Here is a 20,274-nt window from a genome sequence, read left to right on the forward strand (position 1 = left end):
CATCCTCCTAACCAAGTTGGAGTCTTCACTTTCCACATAATACAATTGATTATGCCTCCAGGCCTCTAGGCCTCTACAATCTAGTTAGTAGCCTGGGGCTGTGAATCTAAAGGAAGCTTTGCTACTGTTACTTTGACCCTAGCTAGGGAGACCTGATGCCCTGGTTTGCCATGGCTAATCCCAAGTCATGCTGTTATCTTGGAAAAATTATTAATAGCTCCCACTTTTAGTCTTAGAAGAGTCCAGGTTTGGATGGTAGATTATATGGTCACTCTATACATAACATTTAAGGAAAGCCAAGCCTAGGATAATGTTTACCTAGGATGTCTTCCAGCAACAATTTCAAAATTCTTTCACGATTTTTCTTCCTCAATTGTCTTTCTTTCCAGTCTTTCTTCTTTCTCTTTCATCAGATAAGGCTTAAATATCCTCCTAACAGCTCATTTCCTCACCTCACTCCCCAACCCAATCCCCTAGAAATTTTTCTTCTCATCTCCATGTTTCTGGAGTCCATGTTGAGACTACAGCTTGAAGATTTTTTTATCTTGTTTGCCTTGTTTGGGGTCAAGGAGAGAAGGAAGTGTCCTGAAGCTCTGTGTGGCCAGACTACCCTGGACTCTTCTCCAGACCCTGGAAGACTAGAGAAATGGTCTATCAAGCACGATGTCCATATGAAATGTGCTATGGCTGACGAGCAAATTAGGCACTATCAAATGAAGACTGAGCCAAGTGTGAGCCTCAGACCACTACCAACAGAGGAACAAGTTGACCCATGGGTCTTCCAGATTAAGCGAAATCACAGACTTCTCACAAAGGAATGCAGGGGCCAGAAACGGCCATCTTATTGTTCCCACCTGTCCTGTAAGGTTTTTAGCTCTACCTTTCTCCTTGAGTTAGACTCTATACTTTCAATCCAAAAGCCTGTGTCTGATATTTCTTGCGCTTTGATTCTGGGTTTGCATTTTCTCTACCTTTGCTTCATGTCCTAACTCCCACACATTGTATTAATAATACCGCCAGCTTGGACTGATGCCTACCTCATGGAGCTCTTCCTGGATTCCATTTATATTTGTGGTGATTTCTCAAGAACATAGGCCAGGGCTAAGAACTCACCACTTGGGGCAAAGATGATGCACAGTCTAATTCAATGGCAAAGAGCCTTTGACATGGTCAGAAATGTAGTCGAGTTTCCTTCATTTTTACTACCTGGTCTGCCCTCTACTCACCAAAGTTCAGATTTCTCTGCAGGGGTGATACTAGGAAGCAGACTGGAGCCTCTGAATCTGCTTTTACTTTATAGTGTGGCTCTTCCCTTGACTCCTTCCCTTCCATTTAGTCACAGCTCAATCTCTACTCTCAGCGCATTTTCTCCCATCCTCCAAAATGGCCTCAGCTCCTTCTCATATGAATTGCTCTATTAGTTTATGCAGCAAGGATTGGGTTATGTTTACCAACAAGCACTTGCAGTTGCAGAACTCAATTGCAATGGAGCAGGGGTCTATCCTCTTAAATGACTGCAGTGGGCAGACCCACAGGTGTCCAATAGGCTGGGTGCACACTACAGCAAGCTGGCAGGTGCCAGACCTGTCTAAAGCATACATTCTCCTGCAGCAGACTGTTGCCATGGAGGAATGCTGGCCAAAAAAGCCAGATCTTTTCATTTTTCAGAAAAGAAAAAGAATTTAGATTCTTATGAGCAATCTACTAATTTTTAAGAATATCGGCAACTCATTTAAAAAGATTTGAATTCCATCCTAGCTAAACAAAACTAATCAGTGAGTAGAATCTTGTTCTCTGGCTGCCAGTTTCCAATGGTTTTTGTAGTGTATTGAAAGATACGCTTTTATCTGATGTGACTTTAAGATTGAAAAATCATCTGAGGCAACCCAACATGAAGTCAAGTGGTGTGAAATTCTAAAGAACATCCTGGAAACCTACAGATGCTGGTATTTATGCATGAAAACAACAGTAGCAACAACGGGGATTCCTATTAAGTGACAAACAGCCACTTAAGAAAATCTTTTAATGAAAGGATATTTTAAACATCCCATAAAAGGTCCACTGTGCATTCTTTTGTGCCTGAACACTTCATTTTTCATAAACATAAAGCCTCTAATTGTCTTCCATTTTAAAACATCTTCGTCAGCAAGGATATCAAGCAGATAGTTACAGGGAAAAATAATGACACTGTAAAGGTTGACAGTGAAATCAGTTAATCTCTTATCCCTTATGACAGTTTACATTTTGAGTGACAACTAAGGTTATCTATTTTGCAAATATTACAGCTTTATTCTTGAGCAAAGTGATAGGAAAACACATCATTTTCCACTGTACCCTGGACATTATCTTGAAAAAATAAACCAGATATAATGCTTTAAATAAAAATATTTCAACATGGGATGGCAAAAATGGCCAACTGATTAAAACTCCAGAGCAGGGTTTTTCAGCCTCAGTACCATTGACGTTTTGGGTCAGAGAATCTTTTGATGGGGTGGGGGGTATCCTGCAGGCTGTTCAGCAGCATCCCTGGCCTCTACCAACTAGACGCTATCAGGACTCTCTCCCCAACTTGTTTGTAACAATCAAAAAAACATTGTCAGCCATTGCCATATGTCTCCTGGGGCCCAAATTTGCCCCCAGTTGAGAACCATTTCTCCAGAGGAATTGTTGGACTTTGCAACTTGGATTATGATTCTCCAAAACAGTCTTAAAGTGGCAGTTCACACAGTTCACACAAGAGGAGAGAAACTGGAGAAAGCATTAGCACTGGCTTCCTCTGAGTCCTCAGGGGCATCTGGGCGTTGAGAAGGATGGTCTTTGAAGCATGAACAGTGAATGTATACTGACAAGAAAGTTATTGTGGAGGACAGGAGGGGTGGGCCCCACATGGAAAATCCACTCTTCTCCTTGAAAATAATGCCTGAACAAGCAGGAACCAATAAAGATTAGGCCAGCCAGTGACATCTCCTGGTAGATTCCAAACTACAGATGAGGAACTCCAGCTTTCCTCCAGCCAAGTCTGAGGTGAATTTAACATATTGAAAGATGTGATGATACAGAAAAGTTAGATATTTAATAAAGAGTTCCTTTTCTTTTCATTTTGGAAAGAAAACATTTTTCCAGAAAAACTTGAAAGGTTATAATAGTGGTTTGAAATCAGTAACTCTCAATTTTTTCTTTGTGGTTATGGAAGAAATCATCAATTCCATTTCTCAATAGAACCTCATAAACACAATAGGTCAAATGCCAGAACAGAAATTAAACGGCTGTGTGATCCTCAAGGGAAGACATACTTTAACTATGAAGTATTCACACCAAACCATGAGAGCAGCACACGAAAGAGAATGAACTAGAGTATGTGGCGTTCATGTTTTCTGTTTTGACAGCACTGTTTATCAAAATAACTACAATTTTCAAAGAAAAGACTACTTAATATTTACTATATTGCTTTTCTGTCTAAAACAAACTATAAAGAATAAGTTCACTAAGTTTTGGGTTGAGTTTTAGTTGATTTAACTTGTTTCAGCACGGTTAAATGTTTCAACATGGCATCTTTTAGTCTTCTTTTTGTGAAATTTTGTTAGCTTACAGTCTGTTTTGATGATACTGTAATGGTAGATACCTTTCATTATACATTTCTCAAAACCCATCAAATGTACAACACAAGAGTCAACCCTAATGTAAACTGTAGACTTTAGTTAATAATGTATCAATATTGGTTTATCAATTATAATAAATGTACTGCACTAATGCAAGATGTTAAAAATAGGGGAAACTGTAAGGTGAGGTAGGAGAGGGTGTGGGTGGAATTTTCCATACTTTCCACTTACATTTTCTATAGACCTAAAACTTCTAAAAATGAAAGTCTATTAACTTTTTTAAAAAAATCAATTGATTTTTAAAAATAGTCTATTAATTTAAAAATATGTTTTGTAAATTTTATAATAAAAAACCCCAACAGATTAAAATTGTCCTTTAAATCAGGCTTTTGGGAACTGAGCCTCATTGCTCATTGCCCTTCCTTGCTGCAAGATGATAGCCCAAGATGAAGTGGAATGAGGACAGAATTTCCTTCCTTGTCCAAGCCTGGCCACTGAGCACTCTCATCCAAGCTCCTGGAAAATAGAATCGGAGTACTGCAAATAGTGGACCTCACACTGCATTACATTTTGTCTTTTCTTCATTTCAGCAATTTTATATGCTTTTATGCTTTACTCTCACAAAATTACTTTGAAGAAATATTTCCTCATAATTTTTGTAATACATTTTACACGATAGGTAGAATTTGGGTTTCTAATTAATAGTATATAATACTAGCTAGAGAAACAGTAACTTATGAGAGAGAGAGCGTTTTCTTGGTCTTTATGCTACAGCAAAGAAGTTATTATGCTGAAATACAGTAAGTGTGTTTTCTCAGTGGCATTCTATTCACCTTGTTATAAAAATATATATATGAGTCTCAGTTTTAGTCTCTGGCACAATGGGAGATTTTTCAACATAGAAGCTTCTTGGCTGGTTGTCACAGAGGAATCTCTAGGCTAATTAAACCCTCATCAGTCAGAGGAGGGCTCAGAGCAGGGCTTCATAGTAGATGCCCTGAGGGGAGCTAGACAACTAAAGAAAGTTTTCTATGATCCTATATTCAGAGGATAGACTGTCCAGCCCCAAGGCTAGTGCCTACATTTATGACAAAAGTTTAGCTTATACCCAAAGCAGCTAATAGTAAGTGTAACTGAATTCAAGAGCAATCTAGAGTTGAAGAGTGCCAAATACTTACAGAGTTAGGAGGCACAGAATGAAGTGGTGAACTCATGAGCACTGGAGTCCATAGAAACTCGGGTTCTACTCCAAACTGAGTAAACTTGGGCAGGTTACTTCACTTCTTTGGGTCTCAAATCCCACATCTGTGGAATGATGAAAGTTGAGGTAATGTCTCTCAAGAGCCAGGTAAACTACAGTAAGTGAGGGTCGTGTTGCAGTTGTTAAGAGTAGTAGTAGCAGTAGCAGCAGTAGTTACATCCTGAAAAAGGTGCACATTTCCAAGAAGTTGAGACGTAACTCAGTGGAAAGTAAGGAGGCTGGCTTTCAAGGTGGAAGCATGTATTTCCAAGGCAGTAGGAAGGAACAAGTCAACGTTTTGAGGCAACACTAAGAAAGGGAATTTCATTTGAGGAATTTATATGAAGTACAGTTGATCCAGTGTTATCATGCAGGGAATGCTATCCGAAGGTTTGGTAGAGCAGTGCGAAAGGCAAAAAGAGAATTGGTTCAAGAATCAGAAGACCTAAAGTCTAGACTGGGCTTTACCTTCCGGGTCCTAATTCCTCTCCTGGCTAGCTGTGTGACTCTGGGCAGGGCAAATCCTCTCTGGGACTCAAGTCATTCATCCATGATATAGGATGTGTGGTCTCTGAGAGTCACTCAAGCCTTGTGGCAAATATGAAGCTATATGCTTGGGCAGAAAAGTGGCATGATTAAAACAGTAAAGCAATTGCTCTACAAGTTCTGTGTAGAATTGATTGAAGTGAAAAATAGAAGAGGATTGAAAAGAAGTTACATTTACAAAGTAATCTCCTGGTGGCACAACAGGAAGGACTGGATCTCTAAACTTGGTGCAGCATGGATATTAGAGGCCCCTGAATTGAGAGAGTGGCAATGACATGAAAATTGCTGAAACAGAGAGTAATTATTTGTAGAGGAAAGGGAATATGATAAGCTTATTTTTCAAAGATGTTTAGTGTCAGGACATGGCAGGATATCTTTAATATTGACGAATGACCAATAAATTAGATTTAGTGGTTTAATATAAGTAGGATAGATGTTACACATTTTTATTACCAATTTATTGTATTGAAGATTTTTTTAAAAAACTGATAAAATTCATATAAGAGCACAAAGGTCCGAGGATAGCCAAGACAAATTTGAAGAAGAGAAATAAAAAGGACGGATTTGCTCCATTAGATATCATGAATTCGTGTACTACTTTATCAACTAAAATAATGTGGTGTTAGGAGAGGGTCAGTACATCCATGAATGGATTCACAGAACCTGCTCTTACATCAGACCTCAGTATATACAGAAGTGACCTTAAAAGACAGTGGGTGTTGTAAGTAGCTTTGCTATCCATATGGAAAAAAATGTAATTAGAACCCTACCTCATGTCATATTCCAAAATAAATCCCAAATGAATTAAAGACACAAATGTGAACACACAACAAATATATTTTTATAATTTGGGGATGGAAGAATTTCTTAAACTAAACCCAGAAAGCATAAATCTTAAAGGGAAAGATTGATCAATTTGACTACATCATTGTTGGTGAGAGCAATACATTTAGAGAGCATTTGGTAGTATACAGTGAAGGTGAAGATGCATATATTCTAGATCCAGAAAATTTAATTATTGTTATAGACTTTAAAGAAATTTGAACATTTATGCATAAGGAGACATGCTGCACAGTACAGCTGTGAAAAATTGGATGCAACCTAAATTCGTATCATTAAAATAATGGATAAGTAAATAATAATGGAGTAGGGTAAGTCAATAGTAATGGAATATTCCATATCTATTAAATTTTTTAAAATCTTAATCCACATGTATTGATATGGATAGATCTTAAAAATAAAATATTGAATGAAAATCAGATGTAGAAAATAAAATTCTCACAAAAAATACTATTTACCAATTAGGGATTCATATAAATATAGTAAAAATATAGACAATAAATGATCAGAATATACTTCTACTTCAGGATAGAAGTTATTTTAGAGAGGGAGAAGGAAAAATAATACCAGGGAAGAGATTAAACATTCTTCAATTCTAAGTACAAGGTTTTTTTTTTTAATTAATAAAGAAAATCTGTTCATATATTAAAATTCTTAATGGTATGTAATACACATTGGTTATATTACTGTTGATGTTTTTCTATATGTTTGAAATATTTCAAGATTAAAAATTAGCATTAGTAGCATGCTTTTTCACTCCAGGAATTTAAATATTATCTGTGTATAATTGTTTGAATTTTAAGGTATTATTATTACTGTTTTGGAAGTGTTTGGAAATTTTACCTCAAATTTCCAGAATATTTTTTGTTTTAGTTCTTCATTTCCTCAAATTGTTGAATAAAAATTATATGTGAAAGAAAACACTGATGTTACAAAGCATTCTTGGCTTATAAAGAAATTCACTGCATGGCTCCACTTCAATTTTGATCATTAATTACTACATAGACAAGGAAAAATGAAAGCTAGAGTCCAGAGACCATTACCAATGGGAGGTATAGTATGTTAGTGGGTTAATAAAATTCGATTCACTAAAATTTACTCCCTAATACCTTTCAAACACGGAAGTGCTCTGTAAAATGAGATATACCAGTAAATTCCATAGTGTAATTCAGGCTCTTGGGACTTTAGAACCCTTTGATCTTGTCACAAATTGGCTCCTGGAAACCAGAAGGCCTCCAGGACTCAAGTCTCCAGGGACCTTACCCCTGAAGCATCTCAAAACAAATAAAGTGGCTGACACAGACGCTGGACCCAGACAGAATGGCAACCATTTCACGAAATTAACCCCAGACGATATGAACAGACAATTCTCCACATGTAATTATGGCTTTTGTTATTTTCCCCCGTGAAAGCATTCTGTTACTTTGGCTTAAATGCAACAGATAGAGGTATTCAGCCTGGGCTAGCCATATTTCCGATCCATATTTCAATAGATTATCCTGAATTGGCCTCCTGGAAGCATTTATGCTGACCAGTTTTGAAAACCCCTTTGTCAGCCCTCACCCTTACCTACTAACACCCGCCGTAATGGATGAAAGCAGGTGGTAATGATAATCACTGTCTGCTGCCCAGCCCCAAGTGAGCTGCCTGAGTCTGCACAACAGTCCGTCTGGAGAAAAAAAAAAAAAAAGAAAAGAAATAAGAGGTGTAATTCAATGAATATTTGGAAACCAAGCTCGAGGGTTTCTTTTCCCTTTTAAAGGAGTGGTGATATCAGAAGCAGGATTATGAAAAAGAAAGAGTTAGTAAAAATAGGATCTTTGTGAATTAGAACAGTGAGGCCATTTCAAATTGAATTACACAGGATCATGGCAATTAGAATTGGAAAAGATCTTTCAGTCTTTCTCTGTCAAAGCATGATTACTCCCAATGGAATATTCTTCCAGGCTTGGTCCTGTCCAATTTTGAATGATTCAAGTGATCGAGCCTTCTTGGCTTCTCTTGGGATATCATTTCAGAGTCTGAAATAGCTAATTGCTGGGAAATCCCCCCTCCTATTTTTCTTTGCCTTATTTCCATTATTCTGTTTTGTATTTCCCCGACTCACCTTAAAACTATTTGAATTTAATTTTAAGTGCATATGAGCTACGCAAAATGACTAAACCCAGCTGAGGCTGGGTCATTATGGCTAGGTTTGTGTCTCTCACTCTCTTTCACACACACATACAAACACACATATGAATATATGCACATGCATACAACAAACATACATTCACACGTGTATTCACATGCATACACACACGGTTAGAAAATGCTATGCAGCCACAATGTGATTTTTTTAAGAAAAATTTTTATGAGAAAAATTAATAAAGGCCCCTAACTTTTAGATCATTCATTGATTTTTAGAAAATCACAAAAACATCAATAACCTACTGCTTTAAAACTGATAGAGGCAACAAAGAGAAAACCTAAATGTTATTTTGCTTGTGAATATTTTTAACATGAATAAAATAATATGATCTCTTAATGTAGTATTATATTAACTATAATCTATTTAGCATAATTAGCATAAATAATATAGATATAAAATATGGTACTAACACTATAATTATATTTATAAAAAATATTTTATTCAAACTTTTTAAATCCATTGAAACAACACTGACTCACATATATATATAATTTTATGGATGGACTTGTTCTTACACTAAATATGGTTTGAGCTTTGAGTAAGTTTGAGAGCCTGTGGGAATAGCTTGAGGTATTCAAGGTTAATGGAGGTTGCTTAAGGGTATTTAAATTTGATCAAAGAATTTATATAGCTTTCCATGTATTTTCCAAAGAGCTGCCCCAAAGTATTTTTCACACCTGTCAATCAACCAGCCAATATCCAATCAGGTAGCAATGTGAGTACTCAGAAAACAGAGAAAAATGTAAACAAATGATTTTAGCTTTCTTCAAAGTATGAAATTCACCATTTTCATGGGCATGATTTTTTATATCATTCATTCATAAAATTTAATCTGGAACAAACCTTAGAGAGCATGTAGCTCAGTGACTTTACAGTCATGGTCTGGAATAATTATAAAAAGAGTCTTTGCAGCAATTTAAACTTTTGAATTTGTCACTTGAATAAATTTTCATTAAATATGTGTATTGAACATGTTTTTACATTAAATTTCTTTATAAATCTAAAAATTATAGGGAAGGAATTTAAAAGAACAAACGAAATGTGACACACACTTATACATTTTTTGGAAGATAAAAGCAAATGGAGTGGTAAATAAGCTGAATGAAAGAGCTGATAATACTTAACAATTTTGGAACATTCATTATGTGCTAAGCATTATTACAAAAGCTTCACATAATTTATTTTAGTTAATATTATGATAACGCTGTGAGGTAAGTAACATTATCTCCATTTAACAGGTGATGAAGCTGAGGCAGGGCAAGTTCACAAGAAAGCTGTTAAGTGGTAGAACTGGTACATATATCCAGATAATCTAACTCTCACAGCTATACAAAGGGGAGTATCAATGACAAACAAGCTAAATTGCCCCTCCAAACCTTGAAAAGGCTCAGTAATTGGGGGCACTTTCACTGGAAGGTAGAAGGAGTGATTGACAGGACTAAAACAGAGTGATTAGGTGAAAGACTAGAAAGAAACCACAGGCTACTAGCTCCCCTTTACCCCTTCAAGTGGGGCAGACGATTGGAAGATTCTTTATGACAGAAACTGAATCTCCTTAAAACGATGTTTACACTAACTGACATCAGGGGTTCCTATATAAAAGCCAGCTGAATACCTGAAGCCCACAAAGTGCCTAACTGTCTACACTTCCTATCCCTGTACAGAAAACTTCCAATTAGATTTTACGGTATCACTCTTGATGTCTATTTCTGTGGACCGCTTTATCTCTTGATAGTAAGTTGCTTTTCCCTTGCTTTTTTGTGTCTTATTATCTTTGACTGAATGCTGATAGTGTGTGCAGAAGACCAGTGGAGACTGAGGAAAACATCACTTGAATATGTATGTGAAAAAAGTAAACCTTTACCTCTATCTCATAAGATATACAAAATTAGTTAAAGATGGATCATACACCTAATTATAAGAAAATTAAGTGTTTAGAAGAATTTATAGGAGAATATATCCATGATCCTACAGTAGAAGAAATTTCCTAAAGGGCACGAAAAGCACTAACCAAAAAAAAACATAAATTGATATGTTGGACTTCATTAAAATTAAGGAACTTTGTTCATCACAAGATATTATTAACACAATAAAAACTAAAGACACAAATAGGATGGATATATTTGTAATAAATATCTGATGTCTGACAAAACGCGAATGAGATCATACAAAGAACTCCTTCAGATAAGTAAAAGACAACCTAATTTGTAAAAATGAGTGAGAGACTTGAAAACAAATACCCCAAAAGAGTATACGGAAATGTCCAAAAACATACGAAAATGCACTTAACATTAGTCATCAGGGATACGACTAAAATGACAATGGGATGTCACCATAAAACCACCATAATGGCTTAAATTTAAAAAACTGACAACATCAAGTGTTGGGGAAGATCTGGAGTAATTTGAACTCTTACACATTGTTACCTGGTGTGAGCATAAATTGATGCAACTACTTTGGAAAACTGTTCATCAGTGTCTACCAAATCTAAACACATACCTACCACACAACTCAGGAATTCTACTCCTAGGTATTTATCCAAGAGAATTTAGTACATATGTCTACCAAAACATAGTAAAAGAATGTTCATAGTATTTTTTTTCATAATAGCCTCTAATTGAAAACTATCAAAATATCAATGGGAAAATGAATAAAGTATTTATAACATGTATACACAGTGGAATAGTTATACAATAGTTATTTAATAGCACTTATAATAATAATAGTAATTGTAATCACAATTACAATTTTTTAAAAAAGAATCAACTATTACTACATGTAACAACATGGATAAATCTCACAGGCAACATTTTTAGTAAAAAACTAGTTATAAAACCTTATGTAATTTATGTTTTGTTTATATGAAGTTTAAGTAGAGCCCAAAATTTCTATGGTATTATTAGTTAGAATAGTGATTACCTCTGGAGGTTATTATCTGGGGTGAGGGAAATATTCTATATTTTGATTGGATATTGTTATATAAGTTTTTACATATGTAAAAATTTACAAATGTAAATTTACACATGTAAACATTTATCAAACTGTTCATTTAAGATGATCACGCATTAATGAATATACATTACTTACTCCCTAATGAAAAATGTTAGAAGTTCTTTAAAAAAAAAAATGGTCAGCTGAGGTCATCACACATTTGAGGAAAACCTCTAAAACAGAACACAGATAAAACAATAATTATTTTTCTCAGAGAGTCAAGAGGCTATATATATGACATCTATGAAATAGAGAAATTTTTTTAAAAAAGATGGAGAACAAGGATAGTTCTTTAAAAAAGGATAAATAAAATGTAAACATTTCATATAAAATAAAGTTATCTAGAAGGCAGAAAAAAATATTGTGAGATAGTCAATAAAAAATTAGATTTTTAAAAAATTTAGTTTCTCCAGGCAAACATGCTTATCACATGTCACAGTAGTCCTTGCCACTGATGATTTCACTCTTCTAACCCTGCAAAGGACTTGAACATATTATCCCAAAACAAGCCTGCTGAGTGCTGCAATACTATCGATGTGTTTTTTTGTCCATTTTTGTCAGCTCAGCCTGGTGTATATTTCTTTTTCTCTCTTTCTCTCTTTTTTTAAGATATGGTCTTGCTCTGTCACCCAGGCTGGAGTGCAATGACATGATCATGGCTCACTGCAGCCTTGACCTCCCAGGCTCAAGAGATCCTCCCATGTCAGCATCCCAAGTAGGTGGGCCCACAGGCATGCACTACTATGCCTGGCTAATTTCTTTTACTTTTTGTAGAGACTGGGACTTGCTATGTTGCTAGGATGGTCTCAAACTCCTGGGCTCAAGCAATCCTCCTGCCTCAGCCTCTCAAAGTGCTGGGGTTACAGGCATGAGCTACCACACCTGGCTGGTGTACATTTCTCTAGAGTAAAAGAACCACACACACACACACATACACGTATATGTGTGTGTATGTGTATACATGCTATACATATATACGTATAGTATGTGCATACATACATACGCATAGTATGTACATACATATATACGCATAGTATGTATGTGTAGACATATATACGCATAGTATGTACGTGTAGACATATATACGCATAGTATGTACGTGTAGACATATATATGCATAGTATGTACGTGTAGACATATATACGCATAGTATGTACGTGTAGACATATATATGTATGTATGTACGTGTAGACATATATGTATGTATGTACGTGTAGACATATATACGTATGTATGTACGTGTAGATATATATACGTATGTATGTACATGTAGACATATATACATATATGTGTTTGTACATGTTTATACATATATACGTTTAGATATACATTTATATGTATATATGTATACACATACACTATATATAGTTATACACACACACACACATATATATACACACATACAGAGAGAGAGATTATTACAAGGAATTGGCTTACATGATTATGGAAGCTGAGAAGTCCAGACCCAGGAGAACCTATAGTATAGTTCCATCTGAGTCTGAAGGTCTGAGAGGCAGGTGAGCTGATGGTGTAAGTTTGAATCCATGTCCAAAGACAGAAGAAAACCTATGTCCCAGCTGGAAAACTGTCAGAGAGAAAGAGCTTTTTCTTACTCAGTCTTGTATTCTTTTCAAACCTTCAATTGATTGAATGAGGCCCACCCACACCGGAGAGACGGGCAAATCAGCCTGACTGGGTCTACTGATTCAGTTATTAATCTCATCCAGAAGCACCCTCATAGATACACCCAGAATAATGTTAGACTATATATCTGGGCACCTTATGGCCCAGTCGAGATGCCACATATACTCATTCATCACACTTCATAACAACTATTTCTTCACCTATAATTGGCCACTATAATTTTTTGAACAAAATTGAGAAAACACATTCATTAACTTTTACTTACTTTTATTTGGTAGATGAAGTTTCAAAAGATGGTCTATTTGAGGAAGAACATAACAAATATGGTCCTTGGTGGTTAACAAAAAAAAAATGGTAAGAGAAGTGGGAATAGTTTGACCCAGACCTTTTGATATGTCACAGTACTTATTATCATTTAACCCTCTGTGTTGATCCATTTAAAAATATTGCATGTTATCATTTCAAAATCATTTCTGCTCATCTCAAATAAATCATTGTACATTATAAAAATTTGGATAATATGGTAAGACACAGAGAGAAAAATCAACCATGATTCTTCAGCACAGAGATGATTACTATTGATAGTTAAGAATTCTATGTTCTTTTTTCTCTGTCACCACATACACGTTTTGGAGGGCAAAATGGATATCATACAGAAAAATTAATTAAATGGTTTTCCTTTAATAATATATTGTGTATCTCTTCTCATGTAGCTAGTGTAGATTTATAAAATCACTTTTTTTTTTTGTTTGAGATGGAGTTTCACTTTCTTGCCCAGGCTGGAGTGTAGTGGCATGATCTCAGCTCACTGCAACCTCTGCCTCGTGGGTTCAAGCAATTCTCCTGCCTCAGCCTCCCGAGTAGCTGGGATTACAGGTGCATGCCACCATGCCCAGCTACTTTTGTATTTTTTAGTAGAGATAGGTTTTGCCTTGTTGGCCAGGTTGGTCTTGAACTCTTGACCTCAGGTGATCCATCCGCCTCTGCCTCCCAATGTGCTGGGATTACAGGAGTAAGCCCGCGTGCCTGGCCATAAAACCACCCTTAATGCATAATATTTCATCATATAGATGCTCCATGATTTACTTGCCATTCTATTATTGTTAATCACTGAATTTGTTTCCATTTAAAAATTATGATAAATGATATAAAATATAACAATAATGTGAAATATTTGCACATTTTTAAAGTATTTGGCTCTTATTGCCAAATTGCCTTTAGAAATGTTGTCACAAATACACTAGGTGCTGCATAAAGTAGCTGTTTTACTGATCTGTAGCCAAGCAAGGAAGTTATCATTTTTATAAAATCCTCAACAATCAAAAGGAAAAAAATATAACTTGTTGGTTTTTAATTTTGAATTACTATGTTTCTGATATTGTTGAACATTTCTTCATATATTTATTGGCCATATTATGTCTTCCTCTTATGAATTGCCCATTCATGATATTTTCCCAAGCTTCAATTGTGGCTTTTTTTTCTCTTTTTCTTATTAATGTGTAAAAACTTAATAAATTAAGCATATCAGGACAAACAATTTTCAAATGCTTTTCCTCTTTTGTTGTCGTTTTTGTTTGTTTAACAAATTATACATGTCAACATGAAGGAATATTTGTGAATGGAAAGATAAGTGAAAACACCAGGGTCAAAAGGCTTAACAGGAAGCGTATACTACTTTAAACATGGCTGTGTCTGAAAAACATAGCCAAAGAGTTCATCACCAAATCAAAAAGCAGAAGAAGTCTGGGAGAATTGTTCTTATAGTTCAAATGTATTTTTGGGAGTCTCTCCTATGTTTGCATTACATAAGCAAGGCATTAACAGGATAAAGTCTCTCCCAAAAACCTACTAAGAAGTCAATTCTTTGAACGACAATAGAAATTGTTCTTTTCAGGAATGAATATGTCTTTTGGCTAAACATGGATAAAAGCTTTTGCTCAATATGGCACAATAACTCCAGCAGGCTCACAGCAGCAAAACTAAGTCTGTCTCAAAGTGTCTTATTACAATAAAATCAAATTTAACCTCTTAAACCCAAGACATAAATCACTCATTTTTCTCTTCTTTCAAACAGTTTGTGAGTATATTACCATAAATACTACCTGTCACAAGACTGATCGCTGTCAGTAGCTCAAAAATATGAATAAAACTGAAAACGCGTTTGAATATGGGAACCATAATAGCATTTTGTAGAGAGGTGACGATAATAATAGGCTATGGCAGACAAGAAAAAAAAAACCCTCAGTAATAGTAAAATCTAGAAAACTTTCTTCAAATTAAATAAAATCCCAAATCAGTCTTACCAGAGTTATATTTCCACCAAATATAACAGTCAATAAAATACTTATTGGCCCTCGGTAGTCTGTATCAGTGGCAAATTGAGTTCACTTTGTGAATTTTTATATTGAAAGTATATATCAAGTTGCAGGGCATAATTTCAAAACTGCACAGTCTGAGTTTATGTTTCATTCCAAATGATACCTGAAACTCTCATTAATAGTTCTCCAACAAGGTAAAAATTAATCTCTCCTGAATTTTAAAATACATTTTTAAATCATTAGCTGAAATGAATAAATCCCAGTTATTTAAATAAATACAGACTTTTAAATAACCCAAGTCAATGTATTTTAAATAAAGGAAGTTTTTTCCAAATGTTCAAACTCAATTTGTATCTCTTTTGCATTTTCTGATTTTAAAAACATAGTATTACACGCAGCAACTTAGGTGAAGCTCAAGGACATTATGCTAAATACAAAAAGCCAGCCCAACGTTTATATACTTTATGATTCCATTTGTACAACCTCCTTGAAATGACAAAGAGATGGAGAAAAGATTAGTGGTTGTCAGGGGTTAGGGGTGGAGGTAGGTGTGACTAATAAAGGGAAAGCATGACAGAGTTTCTTTGTGTTGCCTGAATACTTCTGTATCTTGATTGTGGTAGTAGTTATAGAAATCTATACATAAAATAAAATTGCATAGAACAACACACACACACACAAACACACGAGTACACTTAAAAACTGGTGAAAATTGAGCAAAGTCTGTTGTCTATTGAATGTTTTGTGCCCATGTCAGTTTCCTGGTTTTGATATTGTGCTACAGCTATACAAGATGTCACCACTGGAAGAAACTGCTTGAAGGGCTCATGAGGCTCTATGTATTAATTTTGCAACTTTCTGTGTATCTATGATTATTTCTAAATAAAATGTTTTTTAAAGCACGATGATATCCATTCATTCAAACTTTCAAAGTCATATAGACAATTGTTAGAAAGAAAGCAAACTAGAGCTCTTAGCAGCCAAATCATACGTCAAGAATTCATGCACTAATAAATTCATTTTATTTATTGGAGAATTCCTCAGGTTCCCATGAAATGCCTACTTGCTCTTCAAATGCATTTCTTTTGTACTTGATAGTCTGATTTCTACAACTATGACAGACACATTCATTCAATGCTCTACCTCAGGCTAAATAAATCAGCAGCTCTGAGGTTAGAGGCAAAGGCATTGATTTAAAACAAACAAACAACAACAACAACAAAAACACTACTGTCGCCAGGTGATCCTGATATGCAGCCAGGATTGAAAACCATGGCTAAAAATGGTAATTGAACCTACCAGAGTCGATGAGATCATCCAAAGAGATTGTATGGCAGTGGTTCTAAACCTTGGCTGCATAAAGGAATCACCTGGAAACTCTAAAATATACTGATGTCTGGTTCCTCTCCCCAGAGAATCTGATTTACTCGGTCTGGGGTGCAGCCTGGGAATCAGGATTTGGAAAAGCTCCCCAGTGCTTGTAATAATCAATCAAGGTTGTCAACCACTGTTACACATATACAGAAAAAAGAAAGGTCGAAGTCAGATCTCTGAGGAATATTGACTTTAAATCATGAAAAGAGAAAGTCATAAAGATAATCACAGAAATGTAGAAATAAGGGGAAAAAAGGACTAGAAAATGGCATTATTAGAAGCCAGAAGAAGCAAGTATTTTAAGAAGTAGAAAATAGACAACAATATCAAATGCAACTAAGAAGTACAGTAAGGTAACAACAGTAATCATAGCCATTAATTATAGTACTTGCTACATTCAAGGAGTAGGTAGACACTTGACAAGCATTGCCACATTCCATTTTAACAACAAACTCATGAATTTCATGAGTAAATAATAAATAACAAAATGATTACTGTTTTCATTGCAAATTGGAGGTGAAAGAGGACACAGAACTTCCTATGATGGCACATCTGGTTAAGGACACAATCAGATCTACAGCCTACAGTCTGGAAAGTGTTGAATTTAGCTCCACAGAGCTCTCAGCTTTAGATTTTTATTTTGCTTGTGTGGTATATTTTGGGATGTGCTTCCAGTGCAACACTCCTCCCTTATTATCGGAAACTTTTCTCTTTATTTGTCCCTAATATTTATGTTCTAGTCAATTAGATTTTGATTCCTCCTAGTGTATCCTGAAAACTCAAAAAGGGAGATTTGTCAGATATCCCTGAAATTCTGGAAGATGTAACCTGACACAGCATGGTGGAATCTTCCCAGGGCTGTGCAGTTTTTTGCATTTACTTACAATTTGAATCCTGTGAGGAATTTCCTCACTTTTGCTGGTTGTTGTCAGGCCCTTCCCCCAGGTAGCATAGTGTCCCCTCTTTTGGGGGGTATGTGTTGATGATTTTTTTTTATTTCCCTGGCTTGTACAATATGTTGGTAGACATCTTTTTTATTTCCCTATCAGCCCTACCACACAATTATTTATCTTGGTGCTTTGTGCATGCTCCCTTCTATTCTGGAATATGTAGGGATTCTTTTTCCCAGTTTTTTGAATATATCATCCATAATTTCCCCCCTACAATCCTAATTAGTCTGCTTTGTTTTCAGGGGGAATTTTTTGGAGACTAAAAGGCTCCACTGTCATACCTACTAAAGCTAAACAGTGTATAAGGCCTACACTATGACCTAGCCCTCTCATTCCTAGGTATATTCCCAACGAAAGTGCATACATACGTTTTCAAAATGTATGTAAATGAATATCCATAGCAACACTATTTGTGATAGCCCCAAACTTGAAACAACCCAAATGTCGTTTGTATAATGGACACATAAACCTTGGTATATTTATACAATGAAATTCTATATAGCAATGAAAATGAACGAACTACAACTATTTTTAACAGCAAAAATGTATCTCATAAATATAACCCTGAGAAAAAGAAGCCTGACAAAAGAGTAAATATTGTATGCTTCTATAATAACAAGTCCAAAGCTATTTGGAGACAAAATAGTAGTTACTTCTGTAAATGGAAGCAAAGAGTAGCACAGGAAGGGTCAAGAAAGCCCAGGAAGGCTTTTGTGTTTCTGAGAATGTTTTTTTTCTTGATGTGGGGGCTGGTTAAATTGGTTTGTTTACTCTGCAAAAATTTATTCATCTGTATGTTTATGATCTGTACACTCTTTTCCATGTATGTCAAATTATGATTAAAATTTTACATAAAATATGTACATACTAGCAAAATGCACTGAAATGCTATATAATTTGCATGTTAATGAAATGAATCCAACTGTACATCAGCTGGAAAGAAAAAAGATACATTTATAAAATTCTCCTGTCACAGTGATAAGCCCCTATAAGCATATTACATCTGCAATCAAAAGGAAGAGTTAGGCCTCTGTGTTATTAGCCATCATATTCACCAGGATGTAAAAATACATACGAAATTTAGCAGCTTTGCAAGTACATGTTTTAGGACTACAAGACTGAAAAATGTTATTCACTTGCCTTTAATAAATAGAAACATGACCTTCTTCCCTTAAATGTTATCTAGAGACAATTCTAGATTTCTCCTTGAAAGTAGGACCGAAACTGGAAGTTTCTCGTCACTTATGTATGATGCTTAGCAGTTGCCAGTCTGTCCAAACAAGTAAAAAGCTGAAAAAACTGAAAAATCAGTAATTCTTAGATTAATCAGGGAAATGAGGTCACAGGGCAAACTGCTACCCCCAGAATTGGAGAGACAGAAAGGTAGACACAGAGAATCACAACTTACCTGAGACAGAGTCTCTGTGGGAAGCAGTGCTGGGGTAGGAAAACCTAAAGTGTAATAGATGAAATGCTGGAGGCTTGATGTAGACAAGCCTCAGAGTTAAAAACTCCAGGAGGACCTAATCACAGGGAAGCCCCACACTTTTGTGAGTCCTACCACCTGGAGCTCTATTAGGTTCTCACAGTAAATATGTAAGAAAAATCCCCTGGTGCTTCTGGAGGGAAGCAAAAAAAAACATATACAAAACATACCAAAGCATTCTGTTCTTCTTAACACAGCCCGCCCTCAGGAGAAAGTATTTTACTAGAGCCCAACCTTCTAGGGTATTGTCAGGGCCTGACTGACCTGGGGGAAGGGACATACCCAGCTCCAGCTCCCTCTGGCCTTCTATGTGGGAGAAAGGAAATATCCAACTCCAGCCCCTTCTAGCCATCCTGTCCCACCTAAGGGGTAAAAAACTGAGAAGCACCCATGAAGTTCACAGCCCAAAGGCACAGACTTACCAAAAGATTGAAACCTAATCATAGGACTATAGAACACTTCCTTGCCCCCAACACCTTATTACTACACCACTGAAGTTTAGCTATCAATAAAAAATCATAAGACATATTAAAGAGGCAACAACAGCTTGAAGATAATGAACAAACATCAGAACCAGAGTCAGATACGGCAGGAATGTTGGAATTATCAGACCAGAAATTAAAAAACAACTATAATTACTATGCTTTAATTAAAAGGGATTTAATGGATTTAAGTAGACAACATGCAAGAACAGATAGATGACGTATGCAGAGAGATTTAAAAAATCAAGGAGATATGCTAGACTTAAAAAAGAAAATATCAAAAAGAAATGCTAAAGATTAAAAACATTGTAAAATAAATGAGTAACTTTGATGGGCTCATTAGTAGACTGGACATGGCTGAGGAAAGAATCTCTTAACAACAATAGAAACTTCTAAAACTGAAAAGCAAAGAGTAAAAAGACTGAATAAAGCCAGTACAGAATTCCTAGAATAGGCTGGTCACAGTGGCTCACATCTGTAATCCCAGCACTTTGGGAGGCCGAGGCAGGCGGATCATGAGGTCAGGAATTCGAGACCAGACTGACCAGTATGGTGAAACCCCATCTCTACTAAAAATATAAAAATTAGACAGGCGTGGTGGTGCACACCAGTA

The 20,274-nt window shown here is 35.7% G+C and overlaps 1 protein-coding gene across 1 annotated transcript in view; it reads right to left on the reverse strand.

Annotated features, from left to right (window-relative positions):
- EFNA5 (ephrin A5) overlaps positions 1 to 19,340 on the reverse strand; it is a 340,008-nt gene extending 320,668 nt beyond the window's left edge. Inside the window, exon 1 of the mRNA XM_063612878.1 lies at positions 19,102 to 19,340. The gene's annotated coding sequence lies outside the window, so the exon portion shown is untranslated. The remainder of the gene's footprint in view (positions 1 to 19,101) is intronic.
- Between the last annotated feature and the right edge of the window lie 934 nt (positions 19,341 to 20,274).

The sequence above is a fragment of the Symphalangus syndactylus genome, chromosome 11 (assembly GCF_028878055.3).
Source record: "Symphalangus syndactylus isolate Jambi chromosome 11, NHGRI_mSymSyn1-v2.1_pri, whole genome shotgun sequence".
Lineage (NCBI taxonomy): Eukaryota > Metazoa > Chordata > Mammalia > Primates > Hylobatidae > Symphalangus > Symphalangus syndactylus.